Source organism: Bubalus bubalis, chromosome 1 (assembly GCF_019923935.1).
Source record: "Bubalus bubalis isolate 160015118507 breed Murrah chromosome 1, NDDB_SH_1, whole genome shotgun sequence".
NCBI lineage: Eukaryota > Metazoa > Chordata > Mammalia > Artiodactyla > Bovidae > Bubalus > Bubalus bubalis.
In genome coordinates this window covers 30,124,098-30,147,442 of record NC_059157.1, presented here as the reverse complement: position 1 = coordinate 30,147,442, position 23,345 = coordinate 30,124,098, and the positions used below count along the sequence as shown (strand labels likewise).

General features: G+C 41.0%; 1 long non-coding RNA gene across 1 annotated transcript; it reads right to left on the bottom strand.

Annotated features, from left to right (window-relative positions):
• Nucleotides 1-227: 227 nt before the first annotated feature.
• LOC123332366 lies at nt 228-21,072 on the bottom strand. Its single transcript, XR_006549159.1, has 2 exons — nt 21,013-21,072; nt 228-751 (listed from the first exon to the last, which is right to left on the bottom strand). It is a non-coding gene; the product is annotated as an uncharacterized LOC123332366 (long non-coding RNA).
• Nucleotides 21,073-23,345: the final 2,273 nt, after the last annotated feature.

The following is a 23,345-nucleotide window of genomic DNA, read 5'->3' as shown; positions in this document are numbered from 1 at the left end:
TAGTGAAAGCAACACAAAGATCTCACCACAGGTAATAGCTTGTAGGTAGCCACTGGAACTGATCTTTCTGAAGACAATGTTTGACATGGAAATCAATAACAATGACTTCAGGAATGTAAATTATCTATGCACCAGAATGAAGGTCTGATGCAAACATGGATGAGTTGCATTGCTAAATTATGATGAAAGGATTATGAATGTTAGAGAACAGATTAGAGACAATAACATGTTTAATAAGAATTGAACATGTTTAAAAAATCTTTTTATTGTAAAATTAAATATACAGAAAACTACATAGAGAAAATATTACTTCAGTGATTTAAGGTGAACACCTTTGTATTAATAATATGACACAGGTCCGGAAATGGAATTTTGCCATCTCCATGTAGCTCCATCACAATCCCAATCCCTTTCTCCCCAAATAAGTAACCATTATCCTGACTTTTACAGAAATCACTTTTTTGGGTTTAAAAAAAAAAAGTTTTACCACCCAAATGTGCATCCCTGGACAATATAGTTTTTGTCTTGCTTCTTCAAAAATATTTGATGCCTTTTAAATCTCTTTTAAGCTCTAGCTTCTCCCTCCATCCTTCCCACTTTCTTCCCTGTCAGGAAGCCCAGGCTGTCTGAGCTGTAGTTCTGCAGGGACTGGATGTTGCTGGTAGTGGACTCCTGTGCAGCTCATGGGCTTCCTGGCTTCTCTCTCCTGCAGCTGGATCCAGAGACTGACTACACCAGACTCAGGTTTGACCTGTGATAAAAATAAACACTTAAAAAAAACGGCTCACATTTCACCGTTAGTCGCTTCAGAACTGTTCCTAGCTCTGGCTCTCTGCATGGCTCTCCACTGCATTCTGCTCTCAGCTGCCAGTCATGGAGATGCTCCTGTGTTTACACACACCCTCCTTTGGGCTCTAATTGCTCCCTGAGCTAATCAGTTCTTCTGAGAAAAGTGACTAAAGCTCTCACTGCTTCAGGCCGAAGCCTCCCTCGCCCACTGAATTGGAAGTTTCCAGTCCAGCCTATTAGCTGACAACCCGCCTACAAAGTTTCGTGGAATGGAGGCACAGCCTCTCTTCCTGCACTCAAATATACCAACCTCTTCCTCATTTATTTCCCAAGTATTCCTTTCAATCATATTGAAGCGGGAAAATGCCTTTAAAATTTAAACTCTTCCAGTGACCTAATTTAAAATTCTGAAATGTAGTTTTTATGTCACCTTTTATCTTCTGAAGGCACTTTTGTCCCTAAGGGATTTGAAACAACACAATAAATTACCCATCACTGTCATCATCATATCCTATCATCCAGCTGATCAGAAACTAAGTTTGATCATGGTAATGGAAAGCTTAGACTAGGCATCCTAATAGTCAAAATTTTTGTAGCGTTATTCTTTGAAGAATTAAAAGTACCTTAGCAATTCATTTTTCCCAGGGTGAAATAATAGATTCTGTTTTTCAGATCAGACTGAGCCACACAGTTATTTATGCCTAACATGGCAACAACATATCATTTAACTAGGCACTTTCCTCTCTCTGTTGCCTAAACATGCAACCTGGCATCAAAATCTTAAATTCTTCCATCTTTCTCCATGTCCTCTCTGACACTCTCATAGTCCAAGCCACTATTTCTCAGCTGCAATATTATCACAGTTTCCTAACTGGTCTCCCCGGCTACACTTTGGGCTCCTCAAAATCTCTTTCCACACAACAATCTGCATGAGCTTTTAAAATGAATTTAGATTGTGTTTTCCTTCTCCATTCATCATTTCTATAACCTCTCATTCCTGCAGTAAAACCCAAACTCCTCACCACAGTTGGCAAGTCTCTGTGTTGCCGACTCTTGCCCACCCCTCCAACCTCACTGCCTCTGTTCTCCACTCGGGCCTCTACATGCCAACCACCCTGGTCTTCCCTCAGTTCCTCAAAAGCGCTCAAGCTCTCCTTGGTGTAAGGCCTTCAGTCTTCCCCATGCTTCACACTTTCATTGTCAGCCTTCAGCAGTGCCATCCTGGACCATCTTCACTTACCTACTAAATATCTGGTAGTAGAAACCTGTTGCTTTTCTCCCTTCAAATTACTTATGGTAATTATTTTAAATTGTGGTAAAATACAAAGTTTATCAAATTAACCATTCTTAAGTGTACAGTTCTATGGCATTCAATACACTAGCAATGCTGTGCAACTCCACTGACCGTCCATTTCCAGAACTTTTTCATTTTCCCTTACTGAAACTTTGTACCCATGAAATAATTCCTCATTCCCCCTCACCCTACTGCTTAGAAACTACCATTTTACTTCCTGACTATACGAATTTGACTCTCTCAGCATCTCATGTAAGTAGCATCAGTCAAAATTTGTCCTTTTGGGTCTGACACTTCATTTAGCATTATATCTTCAAGGTTCATTTATGTTGCAGCATGTGTCAGAAATATCCTTCCTTTTCAAGGCTGAATATTATTCCACTACCAACCTAGATAGCATATTCAAAAGCAGAGACATTACTTTGCCAACAAAGGTCCGTCTAGTCAAGGCTATGGTTTTTCCTGTGGTCATGTATGGATGTGAGAGTTGGACTGTGAAGAAGGCTGAGCACCGAAGAATTGATGCTTTTGAACTGTGGTGTTGGAGAAGACTCTTGAGAGTCCCTTGGACTGCAAGGAGATCCAACCAGTCCATTCTGAAGGAGATCAGCCCTGGGATTTCTTTGGAAGGAATGATGCTAAAGCTGAAACTCCAGTACTTTGGCCACCTCATGCGAAGAGTTGACTCATTGGAAAAGACGCTGATGCTGGGAGGGATTGGGGGCAGGAGGAGAAGGGGACGACAGAGGATGAGATGGCTGGATGGCATCACTGACTCGATGGACGTGAGTCTGAGTGAACTCCGGGAGTTGGTGATGCAAGGCCTGGTGTGCTGCGACTCATGGGGTCGCAAAGAGTCGGACACGACTGAGCGACTGAACTGAACTGAACTGAACACATATATACCATTTGGTTTATCCATTCATCTGATACTTGGGTTGCTTCCATATTTTGGCTATTGTGAATAATGCTGCTATGAATTTGAGTATACAAGTATCTGTTCAAGTCCCTGTCTCCAATTCTTTTGAGTATGTACTTAAAAGTGGAATTGCTGTAATTTGATAACACTACTTTTGCTTTCCTTGGTAGCTGTATCATTTCACATTTCCATCAGCAATGCACAAGGCTTCCATTCTTCCCAATACTTGGGAAGATTCTTTTTTAAAAAATAATAATCAACCTAATGAAAGTGAAGTGTGAGTCAGGCAGTTGTGCTTGACTCTTTGAGACCCCATGGGCTGTAGCCCACCAGGCTCCTCTGTCCATGGGATTTTCCAGGCAAGGATACTGAGTGGTTTGCCATTTCCTTCTCCAGGGGATCTTTCCAACCCAGGGATCAAACCCGGGTCTTCTGAACTGCAGGCAGATTCTTTACTGACTGAGCCACCAGGGAAGCTCCAAAATCATACTAATAAGTGTGAAGCAATGTATCATCGTGGTTTTAATTTGCATTACTCTAATGATTAGTGATGCTGAGCATCATTTCCTGTGTCCGTTGGCAATTTGTATATCTTTGGAGAAATATCTATTCAAGTTCTTCACCCATTTTTAAATTGGGTTGTTTGGCTTTTATGTTGTTGAGCTATAGGAGTTCTTCATATACTCTAGCTGTTAATCTTTTATCAGACGTACTGTTTACAAATGGTTCCCTCCATTCCTTGGGCTGTCTTTTCACTCTGTTGACTATCCTTTCAGGCACAAAAGTTCTAAATTTTGATTAAGTCCAATTTATCTCTCTTTTTTTTGGTTGTTGTCTATGCTTTTGATGTCATATCCAACAAAGAGTAGCATTTAACTATACATTTATCTGAATTTTTTTTTTTTTTCTCACAAATGCCTACTTAATAGACTATGCTACACAAAGGCAGAAACCTCTGCACATACACTGGGGATAGTGACTAGTAGCTGTTTCAATATATATTTGTAATCTAATGAATGCATATCTTCTGATATTTTCAATATATGATGCTGTATGATAACCTACAATTATGAAAATATTTATAAATGTGATTTCTGTGTGATATTAAATTATATTTAACATGAAAATTTATACTAATTAAAGACAAACTACATGTAAAGTTTTGGGAAGTATTTGGGGAGAAAAAAACCAGAAACTATGTTAATTCATTATTATCAAAGCATATTTTTTTTCAAAGCCATTATAGATCAAAACTTAACTAAAAGTTCACCTTACAGATTTCAGTCAATCCATTTCAGACCTTAAATAATTTCATGATGTACTTCTTCATTCTTCATTGGCAGTTTTTCAAAAGTGGTATAGACTGGCTTCTTAGAGCAAAGGAGGGGTACATCCCCCTTGCATTAGCTTAAGTATTAGCACAAATAAAACACTCGAAGAGTCTTCCTTTCCTTTCTGATTTTGTAAACTTTCAGGAAGAGAGTTAGCAAGTATTAGCCTGCCTTTTAGATCAAGCAAACCCACAGGGTTTTGCTTGCATGTTTCTCAGAATTCAAGTTAAAAAGGGCTTGTATTGTCAGCTGCAAAACAGCAGGGGGAGCTCATGAGATTTCTAAGGCCGCTATTACCAGCTACCCTCCCCCTCCAAAAAACACTACTTTAAGCATAAATTGAACAATACCAAGGGGAAACCCAAAGAAAGAGAAAAGGAAGCAAAAAATAATAATAAAATTCTTCTAATGAGAGGTGGAAATAGCCAAAGTCAATTGTATAATAAAGTACCGATACAAACTAACACTTAATCCAAATCCAGATCTACAAGCCTAGCTCTTGGTGTCTCCTTACTTTCCCTAACAACCCAATGTACCCCTGGGTCCCCAAGACCCTAAACTGCTCTGGACCCTTTACCAACTTTTTCATATGTCAGAACAAAGTTTTAGACAGTTGGCTTAAAACTACTGTGCTTAAATTTTTAAATATATATATATATTTTTAATATTCAGTGAAAAACTTCTCTTTGGAAAACAGCTTAGAGAGTACTAATTTAGGGATTCCCTGGTGGTTCAGATGGTAAAGCACCTGCCCACAATGCAGGAGACCTGAGTTCAATCCCTGGGTCAGAAAGATCCCCTGGAGAAGGAAATGGCAACCCACTCTAGTATTTTTGCCTGGAAAATCCCATGAATGGAGGAGCGTGGGGGTCTACAGTTCATGGGGTTGCAAAAGAGTGAGACATGACTGAGTGACTTCACTTTTTAAAGAGTATAAAAAACATTGGGCTGTAAACCCCAGAATAGTGAAAGAATATATGAAATATAGCTCTTATTAATTGGGAAACGTAAGGGGAACCAAGAGTTCCATCCTGAGCTTTAGGGTTGGAATAAGAAGTTGCTCCCTATGAGGACAGGAGTGGTGTGACGAACAGAAGAGTATTTCCTATTTGGGAGAAATCACAAGTGACATTGGTACTACTTTCCATTTTGTCCTCTGAACCTTAGCCTGGAAGATAGGAATTGATGTTCAGCATTAACAAGCCATCAACATAAACTTCAAATTATAGTTAGCTTGAGGAAACACAGAACAACAACACAGAAAGTCCCATGATGACAGAAATTCACTTAGCAATATATACTATAAGGACTTAATAAAATAAATTCATAAGAAGAAACAATAGCCCTTAAACTTACAAGTTTAATAAGTCCCACACTTACCAGGTAAATAGCTCTCTCCTAATACAAGGCTCAGTAACTGATAAAATCTCTGATAAAGATGGTCTCTTCCAGGCTCCTCATGTGCTAAAATACCGACTATACCAGCCACCAGTTAAATATTACACCCAGTGGTTATCCCAGTCATTTATTCCCTCACTGCTGACTACCCTATACACAGGAAAGATGCCTATACTGAGTGATCCTCTACTGGTCAGGCAGGATTTTGGTCCACGGACATGCTTACTGCTTCCTATCACTATGGAAATAAGATCCAGAAAAGGACCTGTAAGTTCAGATCAAAGTGTTGGCTTCTAGGAGGAGCTCAGAGTCTATCCTCACTGGCCGTCCATCTTTCTTCCCACATAGGGATGGGCCAGGACATTGCCTTACTCTGCCCCACAAGGCCATTTTATTGTTCACTGTAAGAGTAAATGAGATAGGTATTCCTTCTGTTGAGTAAAAGGTCCTGATGTAAGTTTTGTCTAAATAGGTCTTCAATGACTGTGACAAATGTTGAGATACTGGGGTGTGACTAACATATGATATGAGAAATAAGAGAACCCTAATCCTGCCTTAGACACTTGTTTCCAAGGGATTCTGAGGAAGATGTAAACAAAAATGATGGAACAGTGCAAATAAACACATCCAAAATGCATAAGATTCTACCCTAACTGCTAAAGCAGAGCTTGAGTGAGCTAGACTGAACTGGAAAAATTTCCTTTAACCAAGTCTGATCAGTGTAAACAGCAGAAAAGCAGGCTGTAAGAACAGATCAACCTGCTTTCCCCAGAGAACACACCCAAGTCTCAGATCTATATTTCACCAAATGGAGCCAGATCACCATATGGGGCCATTTCCAAAGAACCAAAGAACAGAGGAAACGACAGAGAAGGAGCCTAAAAGATGCTAGACCTCAGGATTGCTGCATATGACAGGAAACACTGGCACTGCACAAAGGCACCAGAAAAGAGGGGTCTGTGAGGGCTCAAAGCCAGCCTTCAGTCTAAATGCTGTATTCTAGCATGGAGCTCTGTCCCCCTAGGAGGTGGGAGACACCCTTCTTAACTTCATACAAAGGTGACATCAGACTAGAAGCTCTTTATGGCAGGCCTCCTCCTCTGCTTCAATGAAACAGCCATCTATTTTATCAAGTACATGTATCAATGACTGACTTCTCAGAGCACTTGTAACAGTCCTAATAAACCTTCCTCGCAGACACTGCAATGGCGCCCCACTCCAGTGCTCTTGCCTGGAAAATCCCATGGACGGAGAAGCCTGGTAGGCTGCAGTCCATGGGGTCGCTAAGAGTCAGGCACAATTGAGCGACTTCACTTTCACTTGCAGACACAGATCTTGGAATTTTTCGTATCAGTATCTTCCAGTTCTAGTTCCTTAACATTTTTCTGAGAACTTCCTATTTGCTCTTGGCCCCATTCTTAAAAATGTCTGGATATTGTCCTTTATCATCAGACTCAGGTTTAGCTACTTATCGTATGTGTTGATAAAAGAGGTTTATAGACTCTCAAGCTAATAATGATCATCTTCTAGAAACCAGTTTGATATCTATTTGTTGGTTTAAATCTGTGCCTGATAGTTTTGATACTGATTTATGTCTTCTGGCTGAGGAAGCAATCAAGAAGTTAGGAGTAGGTACAGGAAAGCTTATCACAGTCTTAGGAGTTACAAAGAGCCTTGACATACTTTTATTTATCATATAATACTTTTATTTTTAGAAATAGTAAAGAATATTATTTCATAAAATTTTATCATTACTTACTACCTAATTAGTATTAGTCACTCAGTCGTGTCCAACTCTTTGTGACCCCATGGACTGTGGCCTGCCAGGTTCCTCTGTCCATGGGATTCTCCAGGCAAGAATACTGGAGTAGATTGCCATTCCCTCCTTCAGAGGATCTTCCCAACCCAGGGATCGAACCTGGGTCTCCTGCATTGCAGGCAGATTCTTTACTGTCTGAGCTACAGGGACGATACCTAATTATTACTTTATAATTACTTGTCATTACTTAAACATATGACCTGTGATAACATGTAAAAATTAAATAAAAGTACTATGTGTGCTAAGTTGCTTCAGCCGTGCCTGACTCTTTGAGACCCTATGGACTGTGGCCTGCCAGGTCCTTTATCCATGGGATTCTCCAGGGAAGAATACTGGAGTGGGTTGCCATGCCCTCCTTCAGGAGATCTTCCCAACCCAGGAATCGAACTCGCATCTCTTAGGTATCCTGCACTGGCAGGCAGGTTCTTTACCACTAGTGCCACCTAGCACTGTAAAAATTAATAAACAGAAACCTCAATTAAAGAGAGTCACGAGGCCAGAAGCAGGAGCTCTCACGCCCTAGGAAGGCAGCAGAGCCCAATAAGAAAAAGACTCCACTTCTTGCCTGACAAGAGCCCAGCCAATACGAGACTATCACAACTCAGCCAATGAAGAGTCACTATACTTGGGCCTCTCAATTCCTCCAATAGACTCTTAGCTTATGATAGTCCCATTTCTCACTCCAACTTACTTTTCTCCTCTTCTCTCCTTGCTGTGCAGGGGCTTGCTCCTGGCTCACCGTGGTTACAGACCTAGAAATGCAATTCTTTTTTGATCCCAAATAAGCCCATTTTTGCTGGAGAGTAAGTAACTGAAACTCCATTTGTTTTAGGTCAACAGCAAAGGAGGAAAAATCTCACATTTGGTAAAAATCAACCGTTGACCTTTTCACTTACATTCTTCACTCTCTGCTCTGTGTACATGTGTATACACAGTACATTAACAAAACTGAAATTATACTTTGAGTCTAGCAGGTAAATTATGAAAATAAAGAGAATGGGGACTTCCCTGGTGGCTCAGTGGATGCAGGGGACACAGGTTCAATCCCTGGCCCAGGAGGATCCCATGTGCTGCAGAGCAACTAGGCCCACGTGCCGCAACTACTGAGCCTGTGTGCTGCAGCTACTGGAGTCTGCATGCCTAGAGCCCCCGCTCCACAAGAGAAGGCCGCTGCAGGGGGAAGCCTGCACACCGCAAACAAGAGTGGCCTCTACTAGCCGCAGCTAGAGAAAGCTTGCACTCAGCAATGAAGATCCAGTGCAGCCAAAAAAAAGAACACTCTCGTAAAAAAAAGAAGAGAATGGAAGTAAGGTTTCTTTAAAAACTAGAATTATCTTGAGGAGGCTCAGAAGGGAATATGATCTAGGAAGGGAGACCAAGAGAGGTTCAGTGGCATCTGTAACTTTTTTTTTTTGAAGAGATGAAGCAAATATAGCAAAATTTCAAAGTCTGCTGAATCTGAGTAGCAGGTAAATAAATGCTTGCTATATCATTCTATTTTTCTGTAAATTGGAAATGTTTTATAACTTCCAAAATAAGGAAAAGCTAGAAGTGCTATTAGGACTTAGCATGTGATGTGTTTGTAGCAGTTTTACCATTTCTGGGGGTCTCTGTTTGCTACAGTCTTCTTTCTGGGAGTGTAGATTCATCTGACTTTTCATAAATTGCTTTTCACAAAGCTCAGAAAACATCCAACAGAGATTTTTCATCAAAAAGACTGGGTAACTCTCCCCTTAAAAGGTATAATCGTTTCATAAAACCCTGTCTCTTTCTTTAGTAATGTGAAATTGTAATGGCCCCAGTGCCTCAGAGTGTTCAGCATAACTGTGGGAGAAACATGCCCGTTGAACACAAACTGGTAATGCAAGCATTTGAAGTTATATTTCCCTTTGTCACTACCATTCCACATGATGGATCTTTCAGAGGATGAAAGGCTGTTTGGTTGTTTTTTTTAATGGTTTAGAAATGACACAGACTGATGTAATTCATGACTTTTGGTTTCTGCTGCCTGAAGGTTTGCTTGAATTGGAAGGCCATCAGCAGAGAAAGTATGACTCTGGTCAGAGAGTTCCCCTTCCAGAAATTCCTGAGCCAAGGGGTTTCATGGACAAGGTATCCTGACTTCATCTCAAACCAAGACTACCTTTTTATTAATAGGATTCAGACAGTGGAACCAAATTCTTAGAGGGCTTTGATAGTTCAGCCTAGGTAAACTGTCCTTCTGGAAAATTGCCGAAATGCACAAAAATATATGAAAATCCATGCCCCAAATTTTATCATATGCAGATGATAAAACTTAATTGTGCAATAGATTTCCATGTTGTATTGGAATGTACTTTTTGAAACTTTCATATGGTACTACAATTTTCATTAGCATCTTCCTTAAATACTCCAGAGACTCACCTTTACTAAAAAGTAAAAAGTGTAAGATCCCATAAAAAATATCAAGTTTTTATTCCATGGTCCAGAAGAAGGACGGAGAAAAAGATTACAAAGATATATTTCTGAAAATCCATACGACTTGTCAAAAATCATGGAAAACTTTATCAGAACTCTTGAAGGATACTGAACAACCAATTTTAACAGTCTGTGCATTTTTCAATGAAAACAAGTGAGGAAGGTGTTCCCATTCACTGCAGGCTACTGTATTCAGCCAACACAGGGTCTCAACCTCCTTTTCCTCCCCCCCTGAAGGAGCTGACCTCTTGGTAGTGGGGAGAGTGACCAGCGAGTGGGCAGCGGTGGAGCCATGTGAGGAGGCTTAGCTAACACAGGGTTCAGACCCAGCCCAGATGTGGGCGTCACAGAAACTTGAGAACTAGGACACTCCTGCTGGTGGGCTTACAGCCTAAATTGAATGTGCACACTGGCAACATTCAGCTTAAAAAAGAGAACAAGTAATTAGCTTAAAACTTAAGTAATTAGCTTAAATTAGAAAACAAGTAAACTAGCTTAAAAAAAAAAAAAAGAAACAAGTAATTCCCCATTCTTTCTCTACCTCCCATGAAGGCCAAGCTCTTACCAGAAAGACCTCAGATCAAAGAGCCTGCAGCACAAGTCTGGGTGGGAAGGCGCCGTGAGCAGGTGCCATCAGCAACAGGATGCCTAGCAGGGTTACAGGGGAAGTGGCCCAACTCCTCCAGGACCTGGGAGACCTGCCACAGGCACACCGAAGTGCATGGATAAACAGGCCTCGAAAACATGGTACCCTTAATGAGTTACCTTTGCGCTTGGGCTGCTTTAGGAGGCTAGTGACGGAAAACCTCCCATGCTTTTGTGTGGAGAAATGACACACACTTTCCATCCTTGTTTAGGGGGGTGCTAGAAAGAAGGCCTTTTGGAGTCTTCATGGGAGATGTGGATTTTAAGGGCGACCTCAGGTCATACAGAAGTAATCAAGCGAAAACAATACGAAAATGAGCCTGACAGTCAGCAAGTATCTGAGGACTTCATCAAAAAGAATTAGAAATGGACAAATTCACTGGGAGCTGCAAAGGATCAAATCTGCAAGGTGGCATTGTGTGGCCAGGATTAAATTATTTATTCATTGTTAATTTATTTATTTATGTATGTGCAAATGACCTTGCTGCTGCAGGTGCTAAGGGCCTTCTGAAAAGGCTGTTTTTTCTTTTTTTTTGCATCTAGGCCTAGAATATTGGTCCATTTAACTCATTCTTTTCCTTAAGGCGATCAGCACTGACTTTTATCTAAGGAGATAGAGGGAAAAACCATATGTGTGCAGGGAATGATGCAGGACTTATGCAGCCCTGAGGACCCAAGTGTTACAGCTTCATTCAAGATTCTGGGGAAGGCTCCACACAGTTTAGTGTCCAAGAAATTAGCAAATGAATGCTTATGTCAATATGTGAAAAATCCCTGGTTAGTTTAAACAGATAAAAGAAACCTTGGGGGAAACCCGAGAAAATGCAGGCACTTTTTCTTTCCCTATTTAGTTAATTTAATTTTTGAAAGAGGACACAGCGCTTCTAAAGTTCTAGGGAAATCCACACAAAACTTAAGAGAAATAGAAAGGGTCTAATGGATGCTTGATCTTGTACATGCTTGAAACAGTCTCAATGTGACTCCAGGAAGAAATAAGGAGACTTTATCAGCCATTCTGTATCGTGCTCATTTATTCAACAGTGTCCTGCTCAAACAGAGAAGCAGAGAATTCATATTTATCTTTCAGACATGTCTATGGTGTGAAAACAAATAATTACTGTGTATAGCAACACAGTTTTTAGAGGAAACCCAAGGGCGAAATCAATAGTGATATTATTTTCTCTAAGTTTAGGCAAATAATGAAGAAGGAAAATGGTCACCTTGTGTTCCTGCTGACCCAGCACAGTGGGGACGCTGTGTCGGCCATGACCTCTGGAGGAGGAGAATAGGAGAAGTCAGCGTGGGGGATTCAGACAAGAAGCCACACATATTGAGGCCAGAAACTCCATGCCAGTGAGTTCTCCTTAAGGAGAGACGCCTGCTTACTTTGCAAGAGATATATGACAGCCAAAGGTCCCCAGAGAGGAATCTTTCTACTCAAATGGTAAGGGATGCTAAGCAAATGATGTGACTTGGGAAACACTGCATTTTATAATATGTAGCTGTCTCCTGAGATGAATTAGAAATTTTTCTTGAACTACAAAGAAGTAAGTTTTCCTCAAGTTGGGGAGAAAAGAAAAAAAGAAAATAAAGAAGAATCAAAGATAAATGTCTTCAAATATAATAGCAAGATTTTATTTTACCTGTTAAGTTATTCTTGGTCCCTAAAATATGATAGATTAACACCCAAGTACTAAACAAACTACTAAAATCAAAAGGTAAAAAGGAAAAATATAGAGGACTTTTTTACATTGCTGAACATAATGTATCCCTTATTATTTTGAAAGTTGTAGGTATTTTGGCACTAAGTACCAAGCTACCTAAAGAATAAAAACCTCAAAATACCTGAGAGTAAGAGGATAAGTGGTCTACAGCCAATAACAGTTATAAACCAAAGCTTCAAATAATCACTAATTCTTTGGATGTAGTCTCAATCCTCTGAATCCCATCATTAATTGTTATATGTTAAAAGTTCTATTTTGTTTATGGTACACCACACACCTCAATGTAATATATGACTGCTTGAACCAGAATTTTTAAAGTATTAATAGTTTATTCCTAGTTAGGTTTTCATTCATATACAGATAGTGATGTATTTGAAGTATTGAAGAGGCACTTTAAATTTTTCTCCATGTTGAATAGATGAGTCTTCTTTCCCATTATTCCAGACTAATGAGAATTTTATTTTAATAACATATAGAGAAGGAAATGGCAACTCACTCCAGGGACAGAGGAGCCTGGTGGGCTGCTGTCTATGGGGTCGCACAGAGTCGGACACAACTGAAGGGACTTAGCAGCAGCAGCAGAGACCATAATGAGTAAAAATAGAGATTTTCTCCAATGAATTTTACAAAAATACCTACTTAAGAATAGGGCTTCCCTGGTGGCTCACTGGTAAAGAATCCACCAGCCAGTGCAAGGGACACGGGTTTGATCCCTGATCCAGGAAGCAACTAAGCTGTTGTGCCGCAACTATTGAGCCTGTGCTCTAGAGCCCAGGAACTGCAACTGCTGAGTCTACATACAGCAACTGCTGCAGCCTGTGCACCTTAGAGACCGTGCTCTGCAACAGGGGACGCCGCTGCAATGAGAAGCCGGAGTGCAGCAACTAGAGAGTAGGCCCCACTTGCCACAACCAGAGAAAAGCCCGCACAGCAACAAAGACGCAGCACAACCAAAAACAAAATAAACAAGGAAAAATTCTTTTAAAAAAGCAAAGAGCAATTTATTATTCCTGGTACAAGAAGATAGAATATGTAATTTTTTGAAAAATGACATTCATCTATTAATTTATGTGCTGTAAGTAATTTACAAACGAGTTCAGTTCACTTCAGTCACTCAGTCGTGTCTGACTCTTTGCGACCCCATGAATCGCAGCACGCCAGGCCTCCCTGTCCATTACCAACTCCCGGAGGTCACCCAGTCTCATGTCCATTGAGTCAGTGATGCCATCCAGCCATCTCATCCTCTGTTGTCCCCTTCTCCTCCTGCCCCCAAATCCCTCCCAGCATCAGAGTCTTTTCCAATGAGTCAACTCTTCACATGAGGTGGCCAAAGTATTGGAGTTGCAGCTTTAGCATCATTCCCTCCAAAGAAATCCCAGGGCTGATCTCCTTCAGAATGGACTGGTTGGATCTCCTTGCAGTCCAAGGGACTCTGAAGAATCTTCTCCAACACCACAGTTCAAAAGCATCAATTCTTCGGCGCTCAGCTTTCTTCACAGTCTAACTCTCACATCCATACGTGACCACTGGAAAAACCATAGCCTTGACTAGACCGACCTTTGTTGGCAAAGTAATGTCTCTGCTTTTCAATATGCTATCTAGGTTGGTCATAACTTTCCTTCCATGGAGTAAGCGTCTTTTAATTTCATGGCTGCAGTCACCATCTGCAGCGATTTTGGAGCCCCAAAAAATAAAGTCTGACACTGTTTCCACAAACGAGTAGTAATTATTAAAAGTTCCAGGTGAAAAATTTCAATCTCAACATGTTTTACAGGGTAAGGGAAGAAGAGGAAAATTTCCATCATTTTCTTTTTTAAGGATTTTCAAAATGTGGACCATTTTTAAAGTCTTTATTGAATCTGTCACAACATTGCTTCTGTTTTATGTTTTAGCTTTTTGGCTGGGAGGCATGTGGGGTCCCAGCTCCCCAACCAGGGATCAGATCCTCCTTGCTCCCTTCACTGGAAGGCGAAGTCTTAACCACTGGACCACCAAGGAAGTCCCTCCATCATTTTCTTATTCTCTTTTAATCTATGAAGTGTGATTTACTGGAAATAAATTGGAGGGCAGAAATTAGCAGGTATCACCAAAAGAGACTTGTTTTAAAAATCAGCGCCATAAGACTGTTTAGGGAATAGATTGTGCTCAGGAAGGAGTTAGCTGAAGACAAATCACAAAATTTTGGAAGTATAAATTTTCCAATTAATATTCACCATCAGTACCCATTAATGCTGTCTCTAGCTTGAAATGTCAAAATAATCATTCAAAATTAAATATAACTCACGTACTAAATTTAATCGTTAAATATTTTGTTTTTTCATTGAGTGCTACAAGAGCTTTTTGTTGATCACTAGCAGATGCTCTGGTTCAATGAGTGCATCACAGGACACTGCTCCTTAGGGTGACTCTGCGCTGGCAAAGATACTCAAAACCTGTCCTTTATAAGCCCTGGACAGGGAAGCCTGGCATGCTGCAGGCCATGGTGGTGCAAACAGTCGGACACGACTTAATGACTGAACAACAGCTCAAGCCCTGATCTCCTACAGAGCAACTAAAAGCAAGAAGGTGTCAATATTTTGCTGCCCTCACCCTTTTCAAGTTCTGCACAGGTATTCATTCTCTTTTTCTGTAATAATAGCAGTAAGCAAAAACAACAATATGCACTGGTGCTTTAGAAAGTCCTGGGAATTGTGTTAAGCAATTACCATAGGTAATTTCATTTCAGACTCAAAATTTAGCTATGAGGTAGGTATTATTATTTCCATTTTCCAAAGAAGGAAGCTGGTCATCAACAAGATGAAGTAACTGGTCCCAGATTGCTGCTGCTGTTAAGTCGCTCCAGTCGTGTATGACTCTGTGCGACCCCATAGACGGCAGCCCACCAGGCTCCCCCGTCCCTCGGATTCTCCAGGCAAGAACACTGGAGTGGGTTGCCATTTCCTTCTCCAATGCATGAAAGTGAAAAGTGAAAGTGAAGTCGCTCAGTCATGTCCGACTCCTAGTGACCCCATGGACTGCAGCCGACCAGGCTCCTCCATCCATGGGATTTTCCAGGCAAGAGTACTGGAGTGGGGTGCCACTGCCTTCTCCCCAGGTTGGACAATAGTAAGTGCAGAGCCGGATGTGAACTTGTACTGGTCTGATTCCAGAGCCTGAGTTCTTGCATACTGTGTTTCTGACTCTTTTAAGCATCATTTCTTTCTGCTTTTTTGCCTTTAAATCATTAACAACTATTAGAATCCATACTAATAATTTTACTACTGCAAAATGGACTCTAACTTGCTCACTCTTATATTTATCATTACACAGGCCATAACAGTGCACTTTCTGAAAGGTCATTTGATTTGTCCTGAAGACTGACACTCCAGGAGGCGCCGGTGGCTAGTATCTTCCCTTTTCCCAGAACTTGTGGTTCTTCTCCAGTATTAGCCATTCTGCTCACCAGCCTTCCTGATTCAGTCCTACCACTGCGATCATGCTCGTAATCACCATTCTCTTTGCTCTGCATCTTCTGCTTTATTATCTTCTGTATTATCTAGTATTTAATAGTTCCTAATAATAATAACAAAAATCTATACATAGCACTTTTTTGTGCTAGGCACTAATCTTAAACACTTTACATAGTAAGTAGAGAGACACACTTCTCTCCTTTGAACAGCACTGCCTCCCTTTGCTGCTTCAGGCCTAATGGTGAAGACTTTCCATGACTGTTAGTTGTTGGGTACCTCAAGATCCCTATAGGCTCCCTCAATCTTATTTATATCTGTGAAAATAGTTCCCTCCTTAACCAGTCTTCAAAATCCCAGCCGAAAGTTCCTTTTTCCTGCTGCAGTGCTAATACAGAGACCACCTGGTCCAACATCCTATCTAAAGCAGCCACTGCCTCTGCAACATCCCCAGCCTCCCTCTGCCCATTTCTGCCATTCCAAGGAGTATTCTCCACTGACAGACTATTTCATTTATTTTAAAATGTTATTCCTTTTTCAGAGGCAGGAAATACTTGCTTCCCATGAAATCCTATTTCTGACTCTGGAACACACAGAATAAGCCCCCTCTTTCCTCTACCTGACAGCCCTGTAAATATAAACACAGCTGCCATGGCCTCCTCCAAATCTTCTTTTCCCCAGGCTGAATGCATTCAATTTATTTTACACTTTATAATTTTCTCTGCCTAAAAACAAGGAGGGGTGTGAAGAAGTGGGAGAATAAATTTATAATAATTGATAGGTATAAGTGGTAGGATAAAGGACCCAGGAAGGAAGCAGGCTCTGCCTACTTCGAACTTAATCCCTGGAGCTGATTTATCAACTTCTCATTATGCATTGTTTATTGTTATTACCACTTAAATTTATGTATTACTTCATGCATTCTCTCTTTTTTTGCATTTTTTATTGTGGTAAAATATTCATAATACAAAGCTTACCACTTTAACCATATTTAAGTGTCATTAAAATGGCAACTCACTCCAGTGTTCTTGCCTGGAGAATCCCAGGGATGGGGGAGCCTGGTGGGCTGCCGTCTGTGCAGTCGTACAGAGTCAAACACAACTGAAGCGACTTAGCAGCAGCACCAGCAAGTACATTCTAAGGTAGTGGAGGTGATGGAATTCCAGTTGAGCTATTTCAAATCCTAAAAGATGATGCTGTGAAAGTGCTGCACTTAATATGTCAGCAAATTTGGAAAACTCAGCAGTGGCCACAGGACTGGAAAAGGTCAGTTTTCATTCCAATCTCAAAAAAAGGCAATGCCAAAGAATGCTCAAACTACCGCACATTTGCACTCATTTCACATGCCAGTAAAGTAATGCTCAAAATTCTGCAAGCCAGGCTTCAGCCATACATGAACCGTGAACTTCCAGATGTTCAAGCTGGTTTTAGAAAAAGCAGAGGAACCAGAGATCAAATTGCCAACATCCTTTGGATCATCGAAAAAGCAAGCGAGTTCCAGAAAAACATGGATTTCTGCTTTATGGACTATGCCAAAGCCTTTGATCTGTTGTTCCACGTGCAGTTCTAACTGTTGCTTCCTAACCTGCACACAGATTTCTCAAGAGGCAGATCAGGTGGTCTGGTATTCCCATCTCTTTCAGAATTTTCCACAGTTTATTGTGATCCACACTGCCGGGAGCCAGCGAGAGACATTCCACTCGTGACAAAGGTCATGAGGAAGGAGGCTCGGCATACGCAAAGGTGGGATCGAGCCTCGAGAGTGCCCCCGGATATTCTCGAGCATCTATCCCCAAAAACCAGAGTCTGCCTACTTTATTGCTTTGTGCTCTCACCTCTGACTTTACTGGGGGCTGTCCCCCACCACCATCTCTCTCTCTCCGTCAAAGAGTTAACTTACAGCTCCAATTAATAAAGTTCCCGGGCAATTAGGAGTGTTTAAATCCAAATCCCTCAGATAGCTCTCTAACTCCCCTGACAAGTTTACCCGGACACCTACAGCTATGCATACGATTGTTTACAGTCTCCCAGCCTCGAGAGGCACGGGAAGCTTAAGATATTCAAATAGCTCAGAGCCTCTCAGAGAGTTAGAAACTGTCAAAATAAAACTAGTAAAAGATTTCATTAATGAGCCGATGTTTGTTGCCAAGTTTTCACATCCCCTGAATTGTATCCTTGAATGTGTATTAATTAATATAGTTGGTATGTAGAAAAAATAAGTAATGGCCTTGGTGTTAGTAACTTTAGACCCTTAAGGTAATAAATTCTTTCCTTTGTAAACCCATTACACATCCGCCCTATAGGAATGTAATTTTATCTTCAGAAGATGGCGCCAAACCTTAAAATAATTACTCTTGGAGAAAATAAGTCTTTGTTGATAAGTCCTTGTCAAGAGTCATAAAATGTTAATAGGCCTTCTGGCCAAAAGATGATGTAAATCACCTAAACCATTTGTATATGATAAATTTGCAGGAAAGAAACCCTGGTTTTTGATAAGCATCAAAGACTGCTGACTTTGCATCCCCTATTATCCTCTATGTGTAACTTAGGGTATAAAAACCCCTGTTGAAAATAAAGCTATGGGCCTTGCTCACCAATGCTTGGTCTCCCCATGTCATTCTTCCCTTTAACTTCCAGCTGAGTGTCCATCTGGAGCACGGATATCCTCTGCGACCATTTATTTGCCTGGGCTTCTAAGACCCACTCGAGAAGGTGTCTAAGATGGGGCACCTTCCGCTCTTCGAGAGGGCGCCTGCGGCCTCCATGGTCAGAGCTAACCTGGTGTCACGGGTTATATTGATTTTCCGCATAAACCAAGCCACTCAGCTTCTTTTCTCCACTGAATTTTCCTACTGAGCTATCCTCTTTTTATTACTCTTTATATCTCTAATTAACATTTGAATAGGTCGCCTAGCCGTCTCTCCTTCGAATACCTTGGATCAGCCGGGGCTGGACCTCAGCACCACACAGTCAAAGGCTTTGGCATAGTCAATAAAGCAGAAATAGATGTTTTTCTGGAACTCTCTTGCTTTTTCCATGATCCAGCGGATGTTGGCAATTTGATCTCTGGTTCCTCTGCCTTTTCTAAATTCAGCTTGAACATCTGGAAGTTCACGGTTCACGTATTGCGGAAGCCTGGCTTGGAGAATTTTGAGCATTACTTTACTAGTGTGTGAGATGAGTGCAATTGTGCAGTAGTTTGAGCATTCTTTGGCATTGCCTTTCTTTGGGATTGGAATGAAAACTGACCTTTTCCAGTCCTGTGGCCACTGCTGAGTTTTCCAAATTTGCTGGCATATTGAGTGCAGCACTTTCACAGCATCATCTTTCAGGATTTGAAATAGCTCAAATGGAATTATATCACCTCCACTAGCTTTGTTCATAGTGATGCTTTCTAAGGCCCACTTGACTTCACATTCCAGGATGTCTGGCTCTAGGTCAGTGATCACACCATCGTGATTATCTGGGTCGTGAAGATCTTTTTTATACAGTTCTTCTGTGTATTCTTGCCACCTCTTCTTAATATCTTCTGCTTCTGTTAGGTCCATACCATTTCTGTCCTTTATCAAGCCCATCTTGGCATGAAATGTTCCCTTGGTATCTCTAATTTTCTTGAAGATCTCTAGTCTTTCCCATTCTGTTGTTTTCCTCTATCTCTCTGCATTGATCACTGAGGAAGGCTTTCTTATCTCTCCTTGCTATTCTTTGGAACTCTGCATTCAGATGCTTCTATCTTTCCTTTTCTCCTTTGGTTTCCACTTCTCTTCTTTTCATAGCTATTTGTAAGGCCTCCCCAGACAGCCATTTTGCTTTTTTGCATTTCTTTTCCTTGGGGATGGTCTTGATCCCTGTCTCCTGTACAATGTCATGAACCTCATTCCATAGTTCATCAGGCACTGTATCTATCAGATCTAGTCCTTTAAATCTATTTCTCACTTCCACTGTATAATCGTGAGGGATTTTATTTAGGTCATACCTGAATGGTCTAGTGGTTTTCCCTACTTTCTTCAATTTAAGTCTGAATTTGGCAATAAGGAGTTCATGATCTGAGCCACAGTCAGCTCCCGGTCTTGCTTTTGCTGACTGTATAGAGCTTCTCCATCTTTGGCTGAAAAAAATATAATCAATCTGATTTCAGTGTTGACCATCTGGTGATGTCCGTGTGTAGAGTCTTCTCTTGTGTTGTTGGAAGAGGGTGTTTGCTATGACCAGTGCGTTGTCTTGCCAAAACTCTATTTGCCTTTACCCTGCTTCATTCCATATTCCAAGGCCAAATTTGCCTGTTACTCCAGGAGTTTCTTGACTTCCTACTTTTGCATTCCAGTCCCCTAAGATGAAAAGGACATCTTTTTGGGGTGTTAGTACTAAAAGGTCTTGTAGGTCTTCATAGAACCATTCAACTTCAGCTTCTTCAGAGTTACTGGTTGGGGCATAGACTTGGATTACCGTGATATTGAATGGTTTGCCTTGGAAACGAACAGAGATCATTCTGTCGTTTTTGAGATTGCATCCAAGTACTGCATTTCAGACTCTTTTGTTGACCATGATGGCTACTCCATTTCTTCTAAGGGATTCCTGCCCGCAGTAGTAGATATAATGGTCATCTGAGTTAAATTCACCCATTCCAGTCCATTTTAGTTCTCTGATTCCTAGAATGTTGATGCTCACTCTTGCCATCTCCTGTTTGACCACTTCCAATTTGCCTTGATTCATGGACCTAACATTCCAGATTCCTATGCAATATTGCTCTTTACAGCACTGGACCTTGCTTCTATCACCAGTCACATCCACAACCGGGTATTGTTTTTGCTTTGGCTCCATCCCTTCATTCTTTCTGGAGTTATTTCTCCACTGATCTTCAGTAGCATATTGGGCACCTATCGATCTGGGGAGTTCCTCTTTCAATATCCTATCATTTTGCCTTTTCATACTGTTCATGGGGTTCTCAAGGCAAGAATACTGAAGTGGTTTGCCATTCCCTTCTCCAGTGGACCACATTCTGTCAGACCTCTCCACCATGACCCACCTGTCTTGGGTGGCCCCACAGGTTATGGCTTAGTTTCATTGAGTTAGACAAGACTGTGGTCCTAGTGTGATTAGACTGACTAGTTTTCTGTGAGTATGGTTTCAGTATGTCTGCCCTCTGATACCCTCTTCCAACACCTACTGTCTTACTTGGGTTTCTCTTACCTTGGACGTGGGGTATCTCTTCACAGCTGCTCCAGCAAAGTGCAGCCGCTGCTCCTTACCTTGGAGGAGGGGTATCTCCTCACGGCTGCCCCTTCTGACCTTGAAACAGTAAAACCTTCATGAATACAGGTAGAGTATTTTACTTAATAGTATGTGGCAGATACTTAGTTACTACAACATCCATCTGCCCTTCCACCTGTCTCCCTTGCTTAGCTGGGCACATTGCTACTCAGAATAAAAGACTATATCTCCCAGTCATCCTTGGAGCTGGGTTTATCCATATACCTAAATTTTTAGGAGAAGGGAATAGCAAACCATTTCACTATTCTTGCCTTGAGAACCCCATGAACAGTTTGAAAAGGCAAAAAGATAGGACACTGAAAGATGAACTCCCCAGATTGGTAGGTACCCAATATGCTACTGGAGATCAGTGGAGAAATAACTTCAGAAAGAATGAAGAGATGGAGCCAAAGAAAAAAACAACAGCCAGGTGTGGATGTGACTGTGGATGGAAGTAAAGTCCAAAGCTGTAAAGAGCAATATTGCATAGGAACCTGGAATGTTAGGTCCATGAATCAAGGCAAATTGGATGTGGTCAAACAAGAAATGGCAAGAGTGAACATCGACATTTTAGGAATCAGAGAACTAAAATAGACTGGAATGGGTGAATTTAACTCAGATGAACATTACATCTACTACTGTGGGCCAGAATCCCTTAGAAGAAATGGAGTAGCCATCATGGTCAACAAAAGAGTCTGAAATGCAGTACTTGGATGCAATATCAAAAGCAACAGAATAATCTCTGTTCATTTCCAAGGCAAACCATACAATATCACAGTAATCCAAGTCTTTGCCCTAACCAGTTAATGTTGAAGAAGCTGAAGTTGAACGGTTCTATGAAGACCTACAAGAACTTCTAGAACTAACACCCCAAAAAGATGTCCTTTTCATCTTAGGGGATTGGAATGCAAAAGTAGGAAGAAAAGAAATACCTGGAGTAACAGGCAAATTTGGCCTTGGAATACAGAATGAAGCAGGGCAAAGGCTAATAGAGTTCTGCCAAGAGAACACACTGGTCATACCAAACACCCTCTTCCAATAAAACAAGAGAAGACTCTACACACGGACATCACCAGATGGTCAATACCAAAATCAGATTGATTATATTCTTTGCAGCCAAAGATGGAGAAGCTCTATACAGTCAGCAAAAACAAGACTGGAAGCTGACTGTGGCTCAATCATGAACTCTTTATTGCCAAATTCAGAGTTAAATTGAAGAAAGTAGGGAAAACCACTAGACCATTCAGGTATGACCTAAATCAAATCCCTCATGATTATACAGTGGAAGTGGCCAATAGATTCCTAGGATTAGATCTGTTAGACAGAATGCCTGAAGAACTATGGACCTAGGTTTGTGACACTGTACAGGAGGCAGTGATCAAGACCATCCTCAAGAAAAAGAAATGCAAAAAGGCAAAAAGGTTGTCTGAGGAGGCTTTACAAAGAGCTGTGAAAAGAAGAGAAGCTAAAGGCAAAGGAGAAAAGGAAAGATATACCCATTTGAATGCAGAGGTCCAAAGAATAGCAAGGAGAGATAAGAAAGCATTCCTGAGTGATCAATGCAAAGAAATAGAGGAAAACAATAAAATGGAAAGACTAGAGATCTCTTCAAGAAAATTATAGATACCAAGGGAATATTGCATGCAAAGATGGGCACAATAAAGGACAAAAATGGCATGGACCTAAGAGAAGCAGAAGATATTAAGAAGAGGTGGCAAAAATACACAGAAATACTATACAAAAAAGATCTTCATGTCCCAGATAATTACAATGGGGTAATCACTGGCCTAGAGCCAGACATCCTGGAATGCGAAGTCAAGTGGGCCTTAGGAAGCATCACTATGAACAAAGCTAATGGAGGTGATGGAATTCCAGTTGAGCTATTTCAAATCCTAAAAGATGATGCTGCATTCAATATGCCAGCAAATCTGGAAAACTCGGCAGTGGCCACAGGACTGGAAAAGGTCAGTTTTCATTCCAATCCCAAAGAAAGGCAATGCCAAAGAATGCTCAAACTACTGCACAATTGCACTCATCTCACATGCTAGTAAAGTAATGCTCAAAATTCTCCAAGCCAGGCTTCAGCAATATGTGAACCGTGAACTTCCTAATGTTCAAGCTGGTTTTAGAAAAGGCAGAGGAACCAGAGATCAAATTGCCAACATCCACTGCATCATCAAAAAAGCAGGAGAATTTCAGGAAAACATCAATGTCTGCTTTATTCACTATGCCAAAGCCTCTGACTGTGTGGATCACAACAAACTGTGGAAAAT